This window comes from Salmo salar, chromosome ssa05, assembly GCF_905237065.1.
Source record: "Salmo salar chromosome ssa05, Ssal_v3.1, whole genome shotgun sequence".
In the NCBI taxonomy this organism is placed as follows: Eukaryota; Metazoa; Chordata; class Actinopteri; order Salmoniformes; family Salmonidae; genus Salmo; species Salmo salar.
The window spans coordinates 51,875,923-51,898,803 of record NC_059446.1 but is presented as its reverse complement, the minus strand read 5'-3'; the positions used below and the strand labels follow the sequence as shown (position 1 = coordinate 51,898,803).

Below are 22,881 nucleotides of genomic sequence, written 5' to 3'. Positions count from 1 at the left end.
TGACTGACCTTCATGTCTTAAAGTAATGATGGACTGTCGTTTCTCTTTGCTTATTTTTGCTGTTTTTGCCATAATATGGACTTGGTCTTTTACCAAATAGGGCTATCTTCTGTATACCACCCCTACCTTGTCACAACAAAACTGATTGGCTCAAAAACATTAAGAAGGAAAGAAATTCCACAAATTAACTTTTAACAAGGCACACCTGTTAATTGAAATGCATTCCAGGTGACTACCTCATGAAGCTAGTTGAGAGAATGCCAAGAGTGTGCAAAATTGTCATCAAGGCAAAGGGTGGCTTTTGTTGTTGTTGTATTTTCACCCCTTTTTTTCTCCCCAATTTCGTGGTATCCAATTGGTAGTAGTTACAGTCTCGTCTCAACGCTGCAACTCCCGTACGGACTCCGGAGAGGCGATGGTCGAGAGCCATGCGTCGTCCGAAACACAACCCAACCAAGCCGCACTGGTTCTTGATACAATGCCCATCCAACCCGGAAGCCAGCCGCACCAATGTGTTGGAGGAAACACCGCACACCTGGCGACCGTGTCAGCGTGCACTGCGCCCGGCCCGCCACAGGAGTCGCTAGTGCACGATGAGACAAGGATATCCCTGCCGGCCAACCCTCCCCTAACCCGGACGACGCTGGGCCAATTGTGTGCCGCCCCATGGGCCTCCCGGTCGTGGCCGGCTGCAGCAGAGCCTGGACTCGAACCCAGACTCTCTAGTGGCACAACTAGCACTGTGATGCAGTGCCTTAGACCACTGCGTAAAGGGTAGCTACTTTGAAGAATCTCAAATCTAAAATATATTTTGATTTGTTTAACACTTTTTTGGTTACTACAGGATTACATATGTGTTATTTCATAGTTTTGATGTTTTCACTATTATTCTACAATGTAGAAAATAGTAAAAATAAAGGAAAACCCTTGAATGAGTAGCTGTGTCCAAACTTTTGACTGCTACTGTATATACAAATATATGTGGACACCCCTTCAAATTAGTGGATTCGGCTATTTCAGCCACACCCGTTGATGACAGGTGTTTAAAATTGAGCACACAGCCATGCAATCTCCATAGAGAAACATTGGCAGTAGAATAGCCTTACTGAAGAGATCAGTGACTTTCAACATGGCACTGTCATAGGATGCCCCTCTTCCAACAAGTCAGTTGGTTAAATTTCTGCCCTGCTAGAGCTGCCCCGGTCAACTGTAAGTGCTGTTGTGAAGTAGAAAGTCTAGGAGCAACAATGGCTCAGCTGCGAAGTGATAGGCCACACAAGCTAACAGAATGGAGAAGAGCGTAGCACGTAAAAATCGCCTGTCCTCGGTTGCAACACTCACTACCGAGTTCCAAACTGTCTCTGGAAGCAACGTCAGCACAAGAACTGTTCGTCGGGAGCTTCATGAAATGGGTTTCCATGGCCGAGCAGCTGTACACAAGCCTAAGGTCACCATGCGGAATGCCAAGTGTCGGCTGGAGTGGTGTAAGGCTCGCTGCAATTGGACTCTGGAGTAGTGGAAACGCGTTCTCTGGCGTGATGAATCATGCTTCCCCATCTGGCAGTCCGACGGACGAATCTGGGTTTGGCGGATGCCAGGAGAATGCTACCTGCCCCAATGCATAGTGCCAACTATAAAGTTTGGTGGAGGAGGAATAATGGTCTGGGGATGTTTTTCATGGTTTGGGCTAGGCCCCTTAGTTCCAGTGAATGGAAATATTAACGCTACAGCATGCAATGACATTCTAGACAATTCTGTGCTTCCAACAATGTTGCAACATTTTGGGGAAGGCCCGTTCCTGTTTCAGTATGACAATGCCACTGTGCACAAAGCGAGGTTCATACAGAAATGGTTTGTCGAGATTGTTGTGGAAAAACTTGACTGGCCAGCACAGAGCCCTGACCTCCACCCCATCGAACTCCTAATCGCCCAACATCAATGCCCGACCTCACTAATGCTTTTGTGGCTGAATGCAAGCAAGTCCCAGCAGCAATGTTCCAACTGTCACGTCCTGACCATAGAGTGCTCTTATTTTCTATGGTAGAGTAGGTCAGGGCGTGACTGGGGTTTTCTATCTAGTTTATTTTTTCTATGTTGTGTTCTAGTTTATTTTTTTCTATGTTGGGGTTTTTGTATGATTCCCAATTAGAGGCAGCTGGTCATCGTTGTCTCTAATTGGGGATCAAGTTGTTTTTCCCACTTGGTTTTGTGAGAGATTATTTTGAGTTAGTGCATGTTGCACCTCTGTCGTCACGGTTTGTTGTTTGTTTATAGTTTATTGTTTGTTTGGTTAAGTTTCACTATGTAATAAAGATGTGGAATGATACGTACGCTGCGCCTTGGTCTGTTCCTACACACAGACGTGACACCAACATCTAGTGAAAAGCCTTCCCCGAAGAGTGGAGGCTGTTATAGCAGCAAACGGGAGACCAACTCCATATTAGTGTCCACGATTTTGGAATGAGATGTTTGACAAGCAGATGTCCACATACTTTTGGTCATGTATTGTATGTTTATCCCCGTTTCGTTCCATTTTCTTCTGTTTTAAGAACAAAATGTCAACAGTATCGACGGAAGAAATACACCCCTGATCACACGCAAACACAGTTCCCTTTCAGAGCAACCACATACAAACAGCATGATCCCTTTGGCCATTGTATAATTCATTCTCGCATCTACGCGCTCTCCTCCTCTCACCTTTTCCATTCACTTGTGGACTTCAGTGCACAGTGCATCAGCATTCTGTGACCAGGCAAAAAACATTTTCCATGCCAAACCTTCATATCATAACCGCTAACCGCTACACACAGCCTACATTGTTGTCACCATATTAGCTAACGTCTTAGTCAACATAGCTACTAGAACCAATCATGCACCACAGTCAATAAGCAGTTTAGCAGTTATACTGGCGGGCCCCGGTGGCAATAAATCAATAAAACCAAAAGCTAACCTTGACTTTGAAGTGTTGGATAGCCATAGCCAGCTATATAACATAGCATCCCTTTCTGGTTTACCCAGGTGTTTGAGTAGGCTAAACTAGCTAGCTGCATTCTCTAGCTAAGTATGTGAAAGTGAAAGTGGAAATAAAAATATATTTCATTGTATCTCTCTCTTTCTCTCTCTCCCAATTCTCCTTTCTTTTAAATATATTTTTTTTTTCAAAACGTTCTCTTTGAGTCAACTACTCACCACATGTTATGCACTGCTAGATAGCCGTAGCTCATGCTTTCAGTACTAGATTAATTCTCTAATCCTTTGATTGGGTGGACAATATGTCAGTTCATGCTGCAAGAGCCCTGATAGGTTGGAGGACATCCTCTGGAAGTTATCATAATTACTGTGGAAGTTTGTGGAAGGTGGTGAGAACCACAAGCCTTCTAGGTTTTGTATTGAAGTCAATGTACCCAGAGGAGGACGGAAAGTAGCTGTCCTCAGGTTACACCATGGTGCTACCCTACAGAGCGATGTTGAGGCTACTGTAGACCTTTGCAAAACAGTGTGTTTTCATCAATTATTTGATGACGTGAATACATTTAGTATAGTTTTATCTAAAAAGGATAACTTTTTAATGTTTAACTATTTATATTTTTCGGATATTCACTGAGGATGGTCCTCCTCTGAGCAGCCTCCACTAGTGTCATACTATGTACAATATATGGAACGATCTAGGCAATAGGGACTGTCTAATTGTTATGCTTTTTCACAATTTTGTAGAAATGCAGTGTTAATTTCATCAACAAAAATATTGACTCAAATATTCATCAAACACCTATTTTTCAGTGGCAATTGAGGAGACTATAACTGACTAAATAATAGACCCAGAAAAAACTAAACAAAAATTATTTTTACTTTCACTTGACTAAAACGAGAAGAGACAAAATAATCTCACTAACCACGTTTCCATCCACATGTTTAATGAGTAAAGTCATACCCTGTATATAAATTTAAAAAATCATGACAGCTGTGATGGAAACAGGTAGTTTCGGTAGAATTGTATAAATGCCGACAGATGCCGTAATTTGTTCATTCAACATGGTGAGATATTTTTCTGTGGGTAAAATGAATTGGTATTATATGGTGTGTGGACTCGAAAACCATGCCGTTTATTAGGCTATCGATGGTTTAACTTCACAGGGAGGTTTAAGTGCATGGTGATATTGATACTCCATTCCAATAAATATCGAGGTTCTTATTCTGATGACATGATGATCGATGCCTGACTGCGGTTTGACAAATCCAAATATTCTCAATACTTATCCATAATTATCTCATCGTGTAGACTAGCCTACCAGCACAGCCTACCCGTACTGTATCTGCGAGCTGTTGGCTAGAACGCACGTGCCAAGACCAGAGTAGGCCCAGTTGCTATTAATCGGCAGAGTTGAAAATGCGATGGAAACACATTGAACTTTAGATTTGGATTCAGTACATGAAAAAAAAAGTACATTTTGTGTGCACTATGTTATCACACAATTATTTTTTTATCAGCAACAAGTCTGTTGGGTGGAAACACACCACTGGTGGGAAAATGTGCATATTTTCTATATTCGGAATTTAGAATATTCGCATGGCCAATGGCCAGTTGCCAATTGGATGGAAACCTAGCTGGTGACTAAAATCTGACTAGTAAATGGACTGGACAAGAGTTTTTGGAGAGTGGAGAGATTGAGAGCTTTTCAGTGATAATCACAATTAATATGAGCAGTACAAATACACAGGGTAGTTGTGTTCTGCAGTGGGAAGGACTCGCCACACCTGTCACATACAGCCTGCATTAGCTGGTGAACTGCGGGGAGAAAGGCTCCGCTCCAACTCTGCCTCCGATTATACACATTGCACAGGGGACTCGTTCTTCCCTGTAGCTAACCAGTCACCACCAACCTTATAGTTAGCTACCCTTCTCGCAGGCAACTCTCTTGATTTACCTGTAGCTAACCAGTCACCACCAGCCTTATAGTTAGCTACCCTTCTCGCAGGCAACTCTCTTGATTTACCTGCAGCTAACCAGTCACCCCCAGCCTTCTACAGTAGTGAACTACTCATTGGCTGGATAAGAAACGTAGCTGCTTGACGAAATAAAAACAACAGCAGCATTGAGTGTAATAGTAAAACAACAGTCTAGCTCTGTTTTTCTCTCCCTTGAGTATAAAAGGTAGGCTGTCTTTGAATGTGTAGTCTCCCTCTCACTTTTCCCAATGCATTTAATAGCCAGGTTGTAGCCATCGTAGTCAAGTCTCCCTCCTTTTTTTCAGAAAAGAAATGGCTTGATTATAGATTCTTAGTTCAAATGATGTGACCCGTAACATCAGCGCTACATTTCTTTCTTTCTATGGCTAACAACCTGTTGTGCGTTCAGCAGGATGCAACGTTTTGGAACGTTCAGATAGAAATATGCTAGGTAGAACCAACATGCCTCTCTGATATGTTGAATAAGGAATAACGTTGGATCTATTCATTGGAATTTCTATCAGCAACGTTTGAGAAGGTTTTGCAACTGAATGTGGCCTTTGTAACATTACCAGTAGCCTATAAGCAAACATTTGGTGGCACAGAAAGAATGGAAAAGGGATAGCAAACAATTTATTGATTAAATTCCTCTTGCAACCACACTATATTTGACTAAGTGAAAAACTTTATTTTGAGTTAGTGTGGACCCATTGACTCAGACTTGGGCACTTGGACCAGGACTTGAGCACTGGGACTCGGACTTCAGCCGTAGGGACTCGTGACTTGACTCGGACTTGAGCCAGGGGACTTGGGACTCGATTCGGACTGGAGGTTTAGTGATTCGACTACATCACTGGGCGAAACAGTCATTAGCCCCTGTTCTACTTTTGGACACCAATGTGGCTGCAGCATCTGTGGAACTTTGATAACAATGGCAATGTTGTGACGGAGTGACGGAGGTGCAACCCATACTACTTTACCAACACTTTGTAGCACCATCTGGTGATTGTGCTCTCTCTCTCTCTCTCTCTCTCTCTCTCTCTCTCTCTCTCTCTCTCTCTCTCTCTCGTGTGTCTTGTTTGTATTTAATTACCAATATCTATTTATTCTGATTTAGGAGTTTCCATGGCCAGATAATTATTCTATATTCTTCTAAAAGTTTGTCATATTTCTGCTGTTGGGAAGAGAATAGGGTGTTATGCAGAAAAATGTGTTGGTAGGACAAAGCTATGTATGTTTAGAAGTCAGTGATTTGTGTTTACTATAGGTTAAGGAGGCATTACAAATGTAATGTGACTAAAATGTGACTAAAATGAAAGGGCATTTAGTTGACTAAAATGGCCCACTGTTTTCGTCATTTTGACAATAACTATACTAAATCATTATTCAAATGACAAAAAATGTGATTAAGACCTAATTATATTTGAGTCAAAATCACTAAGACTAGACTAAATCTAAAAAGAGATGCAGCGAATAAAGTTTGGTCAATAACAAAATAGAAAAATCTGTATACAGTGAGTGCAAATGAAGTAAGGAGGTAAGGCAATAAATAGGGCCAATAGTGGCGAAGTAATTACAATTTAGCAAGTTACACTGGAGTGATAGATGTGCAGAAGATGAATGTGCAAGTAGAAATACTGGTGTGCAAAAGAGCAGAATAACAAAAACAAATATGGGGATGAGGTAGGTAGTTGGTTGGATGGGCTATTTACAGATGGGCTGTGTACAGCTGCAGCGATCGGTAAGCTGCTCTGACAGCTGACGCTTAAAGTTAGTGAGGGAGATATATGTCTCCAACTTCAGTGATTTTTGCAATTCATTCCAGTGTTTGGCAGCAGAGAACTGGAAGGAAAGGTGGCTAAGTAAGTGTTGGCTTAGGGGATGACCAGTGAAATATACCTGCTGGAGCACGTGCTACATTTTACATTACATTTTACTCATTTAGCAGATGCTCTTATCCAGAGCGACTTACATTAGTGAATGCATACATTTCATTTCATGCATTTAAAAAAAAAGCCACAGGTGGGTGTTGCTATGCTGACCAGTGAGCTGAGATAAGGCGGAGCTTTACCTAGAAAATACTTATAGATGACCTGGAGCCAGGGAGTTTGGCGACGAATATGTAGCGAGGACCAGCCAACGAGAGCATACAGGTCACAGTGGTGGGTAGTATATGGGGCTTTGGTGACAAAACGGATGGCACTGTGATAGACTGCATCCAATTTGCTGAGTAGAGTGTTGGAGGCTATTTTGTAAATGACATTGCCGAAGTCAAGGATCAGTAGCATAGTCAGTTTTACGAGGGTATGTTTGGTAGCATGAGTGAAGGAGGCTTTGTTGCAAAATAGGAAGCCAATACTAGATTTAACTTTGGATTGGAGATGCTTAATGTGAGTCTGGAAGGAGAGTTTACAGTCTAGCCAGACACCTAGGTATTTATAGTTGTCCACATGTTCTAAGTCAGAACCATCCAGAGTAGTGATGCTAGTTGGGCAGGTGAGTGCGGGCAGCGGTCGGTTGAAAAGTATTTTTAAAATGCATTTACTGTTTTGCAAAAGGCCACAGAGTTTTGTGTCTTGTGGACTCTGAAAAGCAAATCAAATCTTATTTGTCACATGCGCCGAATACAACAGATGTAGACCTTACAGTGAAATGCTTACCTACAAGCCCTTAACCAACAATGCAGTTTTAAGAAAATACCTAAAAAAAGTAAGAAATAAAAGTAATAAAATGAAAGAGCAGCAGTGAAATAACAATAGCGAGGCTATATACAGGGGGCACCGGTACAGAGTCAATGTGCGGGGGCACCGGTTAGTCGAGGTAATTGAGGTGATATGTGCATGTAGGTAGAGTTATTAAAGTGACTCCGCATAGATAATAACAGAGAGTAGCAACAGCGTGGGAGGGGGGGCAATGCAAATAGTCTGGGTATCCATTTGATGAGATGTTCAAGAGTCTTATGGCTTGGGGGTAGAAGCTGTTTAGAAGCCTCTTGGACCTAGACTTGGCGCCTCGGTACTGCTTGCCGTGCGGTAGCAGAGAGAATAGTCTATGACTCGGATGGCTGGAGTCTTGGACAATTTTTAGGGCTTTCCTCTGACACCGCCTGGTATAGAGGTCCTGGATGGCAGGAAGCTTAGCCTCGGTGATGTACTGGGCCGTACGCACTACACTCTGAAGCCGAGCAGCTGTCATACAAGGCAGTGATGCAACCGATCAGGATGCTCTCGATGGTGCAGCTGTAGAACTTTTTGAGGATCTGAGGACCCATGCCAAATCTTTTCAGTCTCCCGAGGGGGAATAGGTTTTGTTGTGCCCTCTTCATGACTGTCTTGGTGTGCTTGGACCATATTAGATTGTTGGTGATGTGGATGCCAAGGAACTTGAAGCTCTCAACTTGCTCCACTACAGCCCTGTCGATGAGAATGGGGGCATGCTCGGTCCTCCTTTTCCTGTAGTCCACAATCATGTCGTTTGTCTTGATCACGTTGAGGGAGAGGTTGTTGTCCTTGCACCACACTGTCAGGTTTCTGACCTCCTCCCAATAGGCTGTCTCGTCATTGTCGGTGATCAGGCCTACCACTGTTGTGTCATCGGCAAACTTAATGATGGTGTTAGAGTCGTGCCTGGCCATGCAGTCATGAGTGAACAGGGAGTACAGGAGGGGACTGAGCACGCACCCCTGAGGGGCCCTTGTGTTGAGGATCAGCGTGGCGGATATGTTGTTACCTACCCTTACCACCTGGGGGCGGCCTGTCTGGAAGTCCAGGATCCAGTTGCAGAGGGAGGTGTATAGTCCCAGGGTCCTTAGCTTAGTGATGAGCTTTGAGGGCACTATGGTGTTGAACACTGAGCTGTAGTCAATGAATAGCATTCTCACATAGGTGTTCCTTTTGTCCAGGTTTGAAAGGGCAGTGTGAAGTGCAATAGAGATTGCATCATCTGGGGATCTGTTTGGGCGGTATGCAAATTGGAGTGGGTCTAGGGTTTCTGGGATGATGGTGTTGATGACCAGCCTTTCAAAGCACTTCATGGCTACAGAGTTGAGTGCTACGGGTCGGTAGTCATTTAGGCAGGTTCCTTAGTGTTCTTGGGCACAGGGACTATGGTGGTCTGCTTGAAACATGTTGGTATAACAGACTCAGACAGGGAGAGGTTGAAAATGTCAGTGAAGACACTTGCCAGTTGGTCAGCGCATGATCCGAGTACACATCCTGGTAATCCATCTGGCCCTGCGGCTTTGACCTGTTTAAAGGTCTTACTCACATCGGCTGCGGAGAGCTTGATCACACAGTCATCCGGAACAGCTGATGCTCTCATGCATGTTTCAGTGTCACTTGCCTTGAAGCGAGCATAGAAGTTATTTAGCTCGTCTGGTAGGCTCGTGTCACTAGGCAGCTCTCGTCTGTGCTTCCCTTTGTAGTCTGTAATAGTTTGCAAGCCCTATCACATCCAATGAGCGTCGGAGCTGGTGTAGTCCTGTATTGATGCTTTGCCTGTTTGATGGTTCATCGGAGGGCATAGCGGGATTTCTTATAAGCTTCCGGGTTAGAGTCCTGCTCCTTGAAAGCGGCAGCTCTACCCTTTAGCTCAGTGCGGATGTTGCCTGTAATCCATGGCTTCTGGTTGGGGAATGTACGTGCAGTCACTGTGGGGACGACGTCATCGATGCACTAATTCTTGAAGCCAGTGACTGATGTGATGTACTCCTCAATAAGCAGGAATCAGGAGGATAAAATTATGGTCAGATTTGCCAAATGGAAGGCGAGGGAGAGCTTTGTAAGCGTCTCTGTGTGTGGAGTAAAGGTGGTCCTGAGTTTTTTTCCCTCTGGTTGCACATTTAACATGTGGATAGAAATGAGGTAAAACTGATTTAAGTTTCCCTGCATTAAAGTCACCGGTGAGGAGCGCCGCCTCTGGATGAGCGTTTTCCTGTTTGCTTTAGGCAGTATACAGATCCATGAGTGCGGTCTTAGTGCCAGCATCGGTCTGTGGTGGTATGTGGACAGCTAAGAAAAATACAGATGAAAACTCTGTAGTGTGGTCTACAGCTTATATACTCTACCTCAGGCGAGCAAAACCTTGAGACTTCCTGAGATATCGTGCACCGACTGTTGTTTTCAAATATACATAGACCGCCACCCCTTGTCTTACCAGAGGGGCTGCTGTTCTATCCTGCCGATAGAGTGTTTAACCCGCCAGCTGTATGTTATTAATGTCATCGTTTAGCCATGACTCGGTGAAACATAAGATACTACAGTTTTTAATGTCCCATTGGTTGGATATACGTGCTTTTAGTTCGTCCCATGTATTTTCCAGCGATTGTACGTTGGCTAGCAGTAGGGATGGCAAAGGCAGATTAGCCACTCATCGCCTGATCCTCACAAGGCTCCCCGATCTCCTTCCGCGAAATATCTGTCTCATTCTCTTCTCGAATGATGGGGATGAGGGCCTGTTTGGGTGTCTAGAGTAAATCCCTCTCGTCCGACTCATTAAAGAAAAGTTCTTCGTCCAATTCAAGGTGAGTAATCACTGTTCTGATGTCCAGAAGCTCTTTTCAGTCATAAGAGACGGAAGCAGCAACAGTATGTACAAAATAAGTTACAAACAATGCGACAAACAAACAAAATAGAACGGTTGGTTAAGAGACAATAAAAAAGCAGCCATCCCCTCTGGCGCCATCATACACAAATCAACAACATTGTTCCAAATACTGCATGTACACGATTGACAAAAACTGTAATAGGTATTTCTTTCTTTCTTTAAATATAATTGTAATACAAGACAAAGATGTGTTTTCTTTTCCTTTTCAAATAATTTTGACCGTTTGATTTAGATAAATGTGACCGACCACCTCAATTCGGATTTATGTAGCAACATTTGAAATTGTGTTTTACATTGGATAAAAGTAGAGACTCAGAGCTACAAAATGGTATATCATACACTGCAGTTGATGAACAATGGGAAAGTAATTCTGCTTTGGAAGTTGATAAACGTAAAACCCCACTTTTGAGAAAATGGCCCTTGAATGTTTTGGTACACCTACTGGATAGCTCGTCTTTGTTTACACATATTCTGCATCGTTCACACCCTCTTAAGCCTTAGCCCCACCCATCTCTTAAAGGATTCACATTTGAGGCCATGTGTTGAACACAGTAAGTAAGGTAGTGTAGTAACAACCAAAGATTTCAAGACTAAAAGTGGTAAAAGTAGTAGCCTCCAGATAAAAATAAACTTCATCTAGTTCTTGGCCTATATCTTAATCTGACTTTGAAAGTGTCTAGATACAAATGTTGTATAAATATTTTATATTTATTAGATGATGCTTACCCAGACAATACTATAACCATCCCCCAGCCAAATCTAGCTAAGTGGAGGGGTCACTGTTGTCTAGACATGTACACATGTTCATGAAATACAATAGATGGCCGTAATCACCCCCAGACATACCTAGCTAACTTGATGGGTCATGTAATCATTCTCTTGCAAGTGGAGTCTTTTGTTTAGACATGCAGCTTGCTAGCAATGAACCATAATCCCAACCCATAGCTACAGTACAAACAGATTGTCATAGCTAGTAACCATGCAGGAAATGCTGGAGTATGAATCTGCAGGTAGCTAATGCTAACCAACTAGGTTCAATGTTAGATAGCTAGCTAACATTAGGCTATAACTAGCAATGCAAATGGATTTCTGAGATATGAATAATATTGCTACACAGATCATACACGTGATGTTAGCTAGCAAGCCAGCAATATTAGCTAGCGAGCCAGCAAGCTAACGTTTGCTAGCTAGCGAACAGTAGCTTTAACTTGCAATGAAAACAACTTTGTCAAAATTAGAAACATATGATATCTGAAAATGTAGCTAGACTCTTACCCATATACATGGATGAACGCTTCATGGCAGCTTGTCTTTTCCGTTTGGTTTGTAGCTAGCTACAGCATGTTTGGCCCGTTGTTGTGTCAAGTCACTACGGTTTACACTGACTGTGTGCAGAAAGTAGTCCATCACAACTTTTTCCCACTGCTAAATTCTGGCCAACAATGTTGTTGAGAGCAGTAGCACCACTTTTGCAGATCTCCATGGCTAATGGTATATCTTTTAAAAAAGCTGCGGTAGCAAGGAATATTTACTCATACTGAGCAGCTCATGTTATAGACAGAAGTGTGCTACATGGCAGACCAATCCAAAATGATCTCTCAGCTTTTCCAGCCCAGCTGTTATCTCAGCCAATTAAGCTCGTAATTTAACAATTTTATTCATATTTACAGATGGCATATCATTTTTCTATTAAGTCACATTAAAGTTCACATGTTCCAGAAGGCTTTTCTGCCTCAAAAAATACTAATTTTGATTTAAAAAAGTAGTGTTAAGTAGTGACATGGGGCACACACCTAGCTTCTTGAAACGGGTCACATATATAGAATAAATAACAAAACATGATTTCAGTGATGTTTTTATGGTAATAAATAGTGGTGCCGGGGTGACACATTGTCAAAACCCAAATGTATAAAACATATACAGTAAATCTTTAATGATGCATTTCCCATTATCTGTTGTGGGTGTATGATTTAGTCATTGACCTCTTGAGAGGTCTCTGAATATGAGATACATCATGTCCCTGTCGCTTCCTATTTTATATCAAGGAGGTCAATGTAGAAAATGACTCGAAACCAATTTGTGTTACCAAAAATACCATTGAGAAAACACTGCGCTTTCTGTTATGTTTGATATGCACAGAGACACTTATCCATCCATTCACTCCGCCACCCCGCGAATAGAGAAGTGCTCCAGGAATCACCGCTGCTGCCGCTGCATCAGTGAGATATGATGCTGGTTAATTTTGATCATTGACATTTCCTTTTTCATGCATTCCCGAAAACAACGGCCTCCCTTCCATTAAGGAATTATTCAAATGACCTTCAACAATGCATGTTTTCCTACAGTTTGTTGTGGGAATATGAGAACGCATACTGACATCTCAATTACTTATGCAAGGCTCAGACTAGGCCCAGTGGAGGCAATCACCATGTGTACAGTCCTCAGTCACTCTGAATCAAAGAGGAGCCCGGACAGACACACATAATTCAGACAAGTCAGACAGGATTTGCATACAAAGACAAAAAGCAAAAAAAATGAGAGGCAGAGCATTAATAAACGATGCAGCCATCCTGTGTGGGAAGTCAAGGTAGTGTGTGTATGTGTGTGTGTGCGCGCGCGTGCACATGCACGTGTGTCTGTGTGTACACACGTCTGTGTGTGAGAGAGAAGGTTTGATTTGTTCAAAAAAGGGGATAATGTGTCATGTTGTATATGTGGAGTTCCTCAGCCATCACTAGCCCCTAGCTCACAGTGGACCAGACAGTCGTTGTCCGTCTGTATCCCCCAAAACAGAGGGTCCTTTCCACCTGGAAGTGACACGTTGTCTAACGTGTGCTGATGGGGGTGGAGGGATCGAGTGGGGTGTGGAGGGAGGCTACCCGGAGTCACGTCATTAGCGCGTTCGGAGGGAGACGCAGGGCCTCCCTGACACATGTCATGGACAGCAAGCCCAAGCCCACATATGAACCTGACACGCTGCACATCATTTATCCTGTGACACGATCTGCATGCCGAGTTGTTGATCTGTTGTGCTTGGTTTGGACATGGGCGCTGGCAGGGAAGACAGAGGGGGTTATTATGCAGTTGGCGGTGGGGGAAAGTGGGGGGTGAGGTCGGTGGTGGAGGTTAGAGGGGGGTGAGGTGGAGGAGGTGGCAGGAGGGCATCTCCGTACTGTAGCTACACCACACTGAAGGGGCGACACATTTGTCATGTCCAGTGAAAAGCGACATACACAAACAAGCACAGCCACATATAATCACACACACACACAAACACACAAAACACACACACACACACACACACACACACACACACACACACACACACACACACACACACACACACACACACACACACACACACACACACACACGTAAAGACACACACACATGGGAATATACACTCACCTTCAAAATTATTGGCACCCATGATAAAGATTAGCAAAAAACACTGGATAAAATAAATAATACAAATGACAAAATTATAGTGTTGTATACTAATACAACAGTATAATCAGATATAGAGCTCTTTGTTTAAGTAAAACAAAATTCTGAAAAAGATAGATATCAAAATTATTGGCACCCTAAAGATTCTTATAAATAATATCAAACAAAATAAAATCTGCATTAACATTCAACTTTTTAAAGTTATTCTCAGTTTAAGAAAATGTATTGTGGCCTTCCATGGCTTCCTGTTTCACTGAGGTATAAAAATTAAGTAACGCGCATATAAATTCATTTTGTCATCAATCACCATGGGGAAAGGCAAATAACTCACAAATGAAAGAAACAAATGGTTGTTGACCTACATATATCAGGCAAAGGGGACAAATCAATTTGTTACTATATATATATATATATACACACTACATGACCAAAAGTATGTGGACACGTGCTCTTTGAACATCTCATTCCAAAAATCAAGGGCATTAAAACGAAGTTGGTCCTTCCTTTGCTGCTATAACAGCCTCCACACTTCTGGGAAGGCTTTCCACTAGATGTTGAAACATTGCTGCGGGGACTTTATTCCATTTAGCCCTGATGTTGGGCGATTAGGCATGGCTCACAGTTGGCGTTCCAATTCATCCCAAAGGTGTTCGATGAGGTTGAGGTCAGGACTCTGTGCAGGCCAGTCAAGTTGTTCCACACAGATCTCAACAAACCATTTCTGAATGGACCTCACTTTGTGCACGGGGGCATTGTCATGCTGAAACAAGAAAGGGACTTCCCCAAACTGTTGCCACAAAGTTGGAAGCACAGAATCATCTAGAATGTCATTGTATGCTGTAGTGTTAAGATCTCCCTTCACTGGACCTAAGGGGCCTACCCGAACCATGAAAAACAGCCCCAAACCATTATTCCTCCTCCACCAAACTTTACAGTTGGCACTATGCATTGGGGCAGGTAGCATCCACCAAATCCAGATTCGTCTGTAGGACTACCAAATGGTGAAGTGTGATGCATCACTCCAGAGAACGCGTTAAAGAAAGGCAAACGGAATGGAATGGAATGATGCAAAATGTAGGCTACAAAATGAAGGAAACTTACATTAAATTATAAACTGGATGGTTCAAGTCCTGAATGCTGATTGTCTGACAGCCGTGGCATATCAGACCGTATACCACGGGTACAACAAAACATGTATTTTTACAGCATTACCTTGGTAACCAGTTTATAATAGCAATAAGGCACCTCTGGGATTTGTGGTATATGACCAATATACCATGGCTAAGGGTTGTATCCAGGCACTCTGCGTTGCGTTATGCATAAGAACAGCCCTTAGCCGTGGTATATTGGCCTTATACCACACCCCCTCATGCCTTATTGCTTAAGTGATAGTTACAGTATAGATATATGTGTGTATTACTGATGGTGGCTCATGATAGTGGCTAATATTTAACATAATACAACATTTAAAATATAACTGTGGAAAGCCTGGGTCTCAAAATTTCATCCTTGCAAATGATGAGGGCCTAGGATTAAAACTATAGCCTTCGACAGTACATGTCATGTTTATTTGACAGCAGGTTCATTCGACCTTATTCATGGTTTCATCGCGCGGTAAAGGTGGTGGAATTGTAAAGGAATTGAGTCAAGAATACGTCTTTCTGTAGACCCACCTCTGACAGACCTTCTTAAATCTCCACCCCGAACAAATAGTGGGTGAATAGCATGCTATTCTCATGCCTTAAATTTAAGGTTAGAATACTTAATACATAAAAATGGAAGTTACGCACGCTTAACTCGGGTCAGAATTCCCCCATAGAGCACTGCATTTCAATGGTCATCATCTGCTTTGAGCACCTTCTGAATGTCTTGAGCGTCTGCTAAATGACGTAAATGTAAATGTAAAAATGAATACACCCCTTGCTGTAAAAACACCTCAGACTATTCCATTCCATTCCCCTCCAAATCTATTTCACTCTATTTCATCTCTGCTCCAGTGACTGACTGAAGTGTTTATTCAGACATCACTGTGTGTTTGTACGCATTTTTCCATTATGACTGTACTCAACAACCCCCCCCCAATTCCCCCCTCCCGCACCATCATGTTTACATGAATTATGCATATGAGCAGTCTCATTAGAGAAACCCCTCCCATGTCACACGGCTAATCCTTGTCGTTGCCCCAGTAACCAGATTAGAGGGAGTGGGGTGGGGAGGTTGGGTTAGATAGGGACCCCGGGGCCGGTTTGGTCAGACCCAGGCCCTGGATGTATAGAGATGTGGGGATGTGGGGGCCTCGAGGCCTAGAATAGAAGGCCGCAATCCTAGCACCTGCCCACTGCTGTTAGCATGTTAGCATAGATAATAGCAGCTAATAGGAAATGTGACCCTCCATTTGCTGGTCTGCCCAACAGTATGGAGGGTATTTTGTAAGCCTTAACACTTCGGTCTGTTTTAAGGCTTAACTATCATTTGTGGTCAATTTCAATGATAATAAGGACATTGTTTGGAATTGGACTTGTAATTTCAGTTTACTTCCTGAATTGACTGAATTGAAATGGGATTGAGACCAACCCTGGTAGCTACAGATTTAACATAAAGAAATAACTCACGTTACCAGGATGTTTTGACAAACATAACTTTGGACAGTATTATTTTGGAACAGAAAGTACATTAAAACAGTGGCCACAGGTGGGGAGACGACGACACATTGGGAAAGTGAAGACCGTGACAGAAATGGTCAGTTTCGTGAGTGCACCGTGGTTGTTTAGAGTCTATTCATTTTATAGCGCCATTTGGGATTATCCATCTGTTTAAAGGTTAACTGCCTTCTCACTTGTGAAACGTGCGTTTTTAACACAGTGGCGCTGTTCCATGACAAGCCACCTTGTCTCTGACACGTCAATAAAGTTTTGCATTTGTCTGAACAAAGAAGGAATAGAGTTTAAACTGCATCTGAGCAAATTAGACGATTCTGACGATTCCTATAAGGCTATCACTCTCTTCAGAGCCATGTTGATATCCTACTCCTCATGGCGACATTATAAATAAATCTGCCTGGTAACATATGTGCTGCCTGTCTGTGCATGGCCAGACAATCCACTTAATGGCCACATTGATGGGGGCCTCATCACCAGAGTGATGGAAGGAGGGGAGCTGCTAGCGTCTGGGGTTTGATTTAATGGACTGCTTGTCACGTCCCTATCACTTTTACTGGGTAATTCTACTTCACCCTGTCAGGTGAATGTGTGTGTGTGTGTGTGTGTGTGTGTGTGTGTGTGTGTGTGTGTGTGTGTGTGTGTGTGTGTGTGTGTGTGTGTGTGTGTGTGTGTGTGTGTGTGTGTGTGTGTGTGTGTGTGTGTGTGAGGGTGGGGTTGGGGGGGATAGCTAGCAATGATGAAAGTAACCCTACCTACCTTTACTGGAATGGCAGAATCTTGTAATACACTGTAACTAATTGAACAGACACATTTCTATTAGTATTATCACCTGACAATTCCCAGAGAGGCAGAGACAATGGTTCCCATGGTGAGTACGCCTGACCACAAAACTCGCCTTAGTCTGAGGGAACTCAGAGAAGCGCACTATTTAAGGAATACTGTGGCATTTCGGACGCAGCCAATGTGACTGCTCCAACATGATACTTTTTTTCTCATCCCTCCCTATGTACAGCCAGCCAGCCACAGAGTGCCACAGACACCGATGAAGGTGTGGAGAAACACATGCCAAAAAGGCCCTTCTACCACCCTCACTCTGACATCGCGACAATGATAGGTTCTCATCACACAGCGATCAGCAATGTCACCCACAACATGAGCACACACACACACGTACACACATCCACACACACGCACACACACGCACGCACGCACGCACACACACCAACGACCCACGGCTGTGAAAATCCGCACCAGCCTGACAACAGTGACAACCAAGACAACCCTGTCACTTCAGTTATTTTTACACCAGGCCTGGCAACACATCAAAAATCCCTCTCGTAAGGGAAACAATATGAGACCACTGCATCAAGCATCAGGCCCATTAAACGCTATGTACGTGTCACACAAAATATCTTATTATGCATTATCTGACATACCCAATTAAGTTAGATGAGTGGTCTTACTAATGTTACTATGTAATGGTACTGGTAAAGTACTGAGTGTGGGAATATGGAGATAATACTCTGTCCAGCTGGAAACGACAACATCACTACACCCTGGAAAGCGATCCCTGTAACGATGGTCAGTTTGCATGGTTTGGGATGGACTACAGATTCATATCGGCTCAGACTGTGTGTCTGTCTGTGTGTGTGTGCATGCGTGTGTGTGTGAATGCGTGCCTGTGTGTGTGTGTGTGTGTGTGTGTGTGTGTGTGTGTGTGTGTGTGTGTGTGTGTGTGTGTGTGTGTGTGTGTGTGTGTGTGTGTGTGTGTGTGTGTGTGTGGTGTGGTCTCAGACTGGCAGGCGAGGGGTTAAGTCTCTGGCCCTGGCCGCTGTCAGCGCTTTGTGATGTGCTTGATTGGCGGCCTCCGGCGCTGAGATCAGTGGCCGTGTGCCGTGTGATGTGTGCTGTCTCAGCCAGCATGTGATGTGCAGTGCAGTTTGTCCTTGGCGTCGCACTAGGAAGCCTTGGAAATATTGTTGGCTGTCACTCAAAGGGGATGTGGCAGCTCAAACATCGACACCTGGGTTTTTCTCTTCATAGATCTCCCATCTTCTTCATTTGATGCTGTCTTCCTCTTCAGAAAAAGAAGATATTAAAATGAGATATGAACATACAAAGCCTAAAAACATCTACAGTGCTTTGAGAAATTATTCAAACCCTTTGAATTTTTCCACATTTTGTTGCGTTACAGCCTGAATTTAAATTAGATTGAATAGAGTTTTTTTAATCACTGGCTCACACAATACCCCATAATGTCAAAGTGGAATTCTTAAATTAAAAGCTCAAGTGTCTTGAGTCAATAACTATTCAACCCCTTCGTTATAGCAAGCCTAAATAAGTTCAGGAGTAAAAATGTTGCATGGACTCACTCTCTGTGCAATAGTATTGTTTAACATGATTTTCTAATGACTACCTCATCTCTGTACCCCACACATACGATTATCTGTACGGTCCCCCAGTTGAGCAGTGAATTTCAAACGCAGATTCTGTCACACCCTGATCTGGTTCACCTGTCCTTGTGATTGTCTCCACCCCCTCCAGGTGTCACTTATTATCCCCGGTGTATATATTCCTGTGTTTCCTGTCTCTCTGTGCCAGTTCGTATTGTTTGCTAAGTCAACCAGCGGCTTTCCTTGCTCCTATTTTTCCCCAGTCTCTGTTTTTTTCTAGTCCTCCTGGTTTCGACCCTTGCCTGTCCTGACTCCGAACCCGCCTGTCTGACCACTGACTACCAGCCTGCCTATCCCCGTGTACTGTTTTGGACTCGGATCTGGTTTCTGACCCCTGCCTGGCCTGACCTCGAGACTGCCTATCGTCTGGTACTGTTTGGACTCTAACCTGGTTTATGAACTCTCGCCTGTCCCCAACCTGCCTTTTGCCTTCTCCCTTTGTTATAATAAATATCGGAGCTCTACCATCTGCCTCCTGTGTCTGCATTTGGGCCTTGCCTTGTTCCCTTATAGATTCAACTACAAAGACTAGGGAGGTTTTCCAATGCCTTGCAAAAAAAGGGCACCTATTGGTAGATGGGTAAAAATAATAAAAAGAAGACAATGAATATCCCTTTGAGCATGTTGAAGTTATTAATTACACTTCGCATGGTGCATCAATACACCCAGTCACTACAAAGATACAGGCGTCCTTCCTAACTCAGTTACCTGAGAGGAAGCAAACCACTCAGGGATTTCAGGTGTGATAGGAAAAAACGAAGGAAAAAACTGAGGATGGATGAACAACGTTGTAGTTACTCCACAATACTAACCTAAATGACAGAGTTAAAATAAGGAATCCTGTACAGAATAAAACTATTCCAAAACATGCATCCTCTTTGCAAGGCACTAAAGTAATGCTGCAAAAAATGTGGCAAAGCAATTCAGTTTTTGTCCTGAATACTAAGTGTTATGTTTGGGGAAAATCCAATACAACACATTACTGATTACCGCTCTCCATATGTTCAATCATAGTGGTGGCTGCATCATGTTATGGGTATGCTTGTAATCAATAAGGACTGGGGAGTTTTTCAGGATACAAAAGGAATGGAACTAAAGCACAGGCAAAATCGTAGAGGAAACCCTGGTTCACTCTGCTTTCCTCTGTACACTGGGAGATTAATTTACCTTTCAGCAGGACAATAACCTAAAACACAAGGCAAAATCTATCCTGGAGTTGCTGACCAAGAAGACAGTGAATGTTTCTGAGTGGCCGAGTTACAGTTTTGACTTAAATCTGCTTGAATATCTATGGCAAGACTTTAAAATAGTGGTCTAGTAATGATCAACAACCAATTTGACAGATCTTGAAGAATTTTGAAAATAATAATGGGCAAATATTGTACAATCCAGGTGTTCAAAGCTCCTAGAGACTTACCCAGAAAGACTCACAGCTCTAATTGCAGCCAAAGGTTATTCTAACATGTATTGACTCAGTGGTGTGAATACTTACAGTATGTACATTACATATTTCTGTGTTCATTTTCAATACATCTGCAAACATTTCTAAAAACATGTTCTTACTTTGTCATTATGGAGTGTTGTGTGTGGATGGATGAGAAACATTTTTTTCAATCCATTTTGAATTCAAAATGTGGAATAAGTCAAGAGGTATGACTACTTTGTGAAGGCTTTGTATAGCTGTTTAACTCAACAATTTACATAATGAATTTTCTACACCAGGTCCAATTTTGTGAGAAGAAAGTCAGTGCTCAGTCAGTCTAATGGCTAAAACAAAGAGAACGTAACATTGTCAATAAACATGTTGACAATAAACATATTCTTGTCAATAAACATATTGATTCATCACACATAAAGAAGAGTGTAGGCCATACGCAAGGTGAGAAAACAGAAATGCTAATCGCTAACTACTGGGCCACACTCCAGGGAAAACAATGCCCTTGCTGTTAGCCTCCTGTTAGCCATGACAGAATGGGATTAAACACAGTGTGTAAAATGTTACAGTGCAGAACAGTCCTTTGTACATTTTGTGACAAAATAGTCAAATTAAGTCTTTACCCCATGCAACTCTCCCTCTTCCCCCCTCTTCCCTCTTTGTTTTTAGCCTGGAGCTAGTTAGCGGGGAGAGGCGTCACAGGCAGCCAGCGGAGGTCAGCTACGCCTGCAGGCATGAAGGCCTTCACATCTGCGGCCTCTCATCTGGCCATTTAACACAACATAGAGGGACTGGATGGATACAGCGACAAGGAAGTAACACTACAACAACACACCAGACCACAATTAGGAGAACAAAATCTCACCCAAATAATGGCTTTGTTTAGTATTACGCTATTGACCCCTACATGGTTGAATGCCTGTTTGGAAGAAATGTAAATTGAAGTGATGTATGTACAAATGATAAAAATATTAATATATGTCTATTCCTATGGTCAAAACTCTTTAAGCAACTGCTCAATACAGTATCCAATCTATGTGGCTTGCTTCTATAACTGAAAACAAAGGAAGAGCCAAATCAACATAATAATTTTTTTCCTGGAGATTGACACCATTGTCATCTTTAACTAAATATGTTTCAACGGAGGATATTTCCATGTCCATATTCTCTGTCTAACTGTCTCTAGAGGTTCTTGAAGTGTTTATCCAGCAGAACTGACAGAGAGAAGGCTTTAATTAGCAAGCCTACTCTTTATATTGCATAACATACTGTACTGTCTGTCTTAATGCTAGTTAGTTATATTCATTCCCTGATGTTTTTGAAGGACCAGTTCGAGAGACCGCAGCTCCTCATTTACACACACACACACACACACACACACACACACACACACACACACACACACACACACACACACACACACACACAGAAAATAGGTCAACCACGAGGGTCATTTAACCACGTAACATTTCAACTTGTGTCTTAATGACTTTGATATTATTCAAAGGGTAAACCGGCCTCGTCTCCCTCCATTTTGATGTCAGTCAACTTGACATCATGTAAATACTCCTTCAAGCTCGGATTTCAATATTTTTTCCCCTCCAATAATTTGCGAGTTCTCCTCAGTGTTAATGATGAAGGGTTTAATTCATCATAACAGTATTCGCACAACCTCTAATTAGCGCCAACACTCGTACAACAATGGCGCTGTTATCTCAACATGCAAATGAGCTCTCAGTCTGTTGCGTGTGCTAATTTTATGAAACGGGCGATAACTAACGGCTGCGTTAATCTCCTCTGCATTTAACCCCGGTTTACTTTTTAATCCGCCATCCATAACAAACAAACAACAACCAATAATCCTATTACCGGCTTGATGATTCTCTTTTTAGTTTTTGTATTTTTTTTTGTATTTTTCATTGAATTTAATCTCAATTAGAGGCAGAGAAACCTAGACAGACTGACTGCACTTGACAGGGAGTACTTTTCCCTCTTTCTTTCTCAGTTAGATGGATAAGCCGTGGATAAGTCTCAGTCTCTTTTCTCTCCTCTGAGTGGGTACACATGGCTGTTCCTGTTGAGATTCAGTGTGAGTGAAGCAGCAACACATGTACACACACATACAAGGACACACATGCACATGCACCCACACAGGCACATGCACACACACACACACACACGCACAGACATGGCTGCACGCATGCACAGACGCACGCACGCACACCCACAAACACATACATTCCCTCCCTGTGCTGAGGGAGTCTGACTCGCTGGCCTAGGTTCACTGATCTTGTCTGTATTGACAGCTCCTGCTATTAAGGGTCAAGGCGGTTAG

The 22,881-nt window shown here is 42.8% G+C and overlaps 1 protein-coding gene across 1 annotated transcript in view; it reads left to right on the top strand.

Annotated features, from left to right (window-relative positions):
* The window catches only part of LOC106605074 (teashirt homolog 1), a 67,986-nt gene extending 46,024 nt beyond the window's left edge, over positions 1-21,962 (top strand). Inside the window, exon 3 of the transcript XR_001328792.2 lies at positions 21,216-21,962. The gene's annotated coding sequence lies outside the window, so the exon portion shown is untranslated. The remainder of the gene's footprint in view (positions 1-21,215) is intronic.
* Positions 21,963-22,881: the final 919 nt, after the last annotated feature.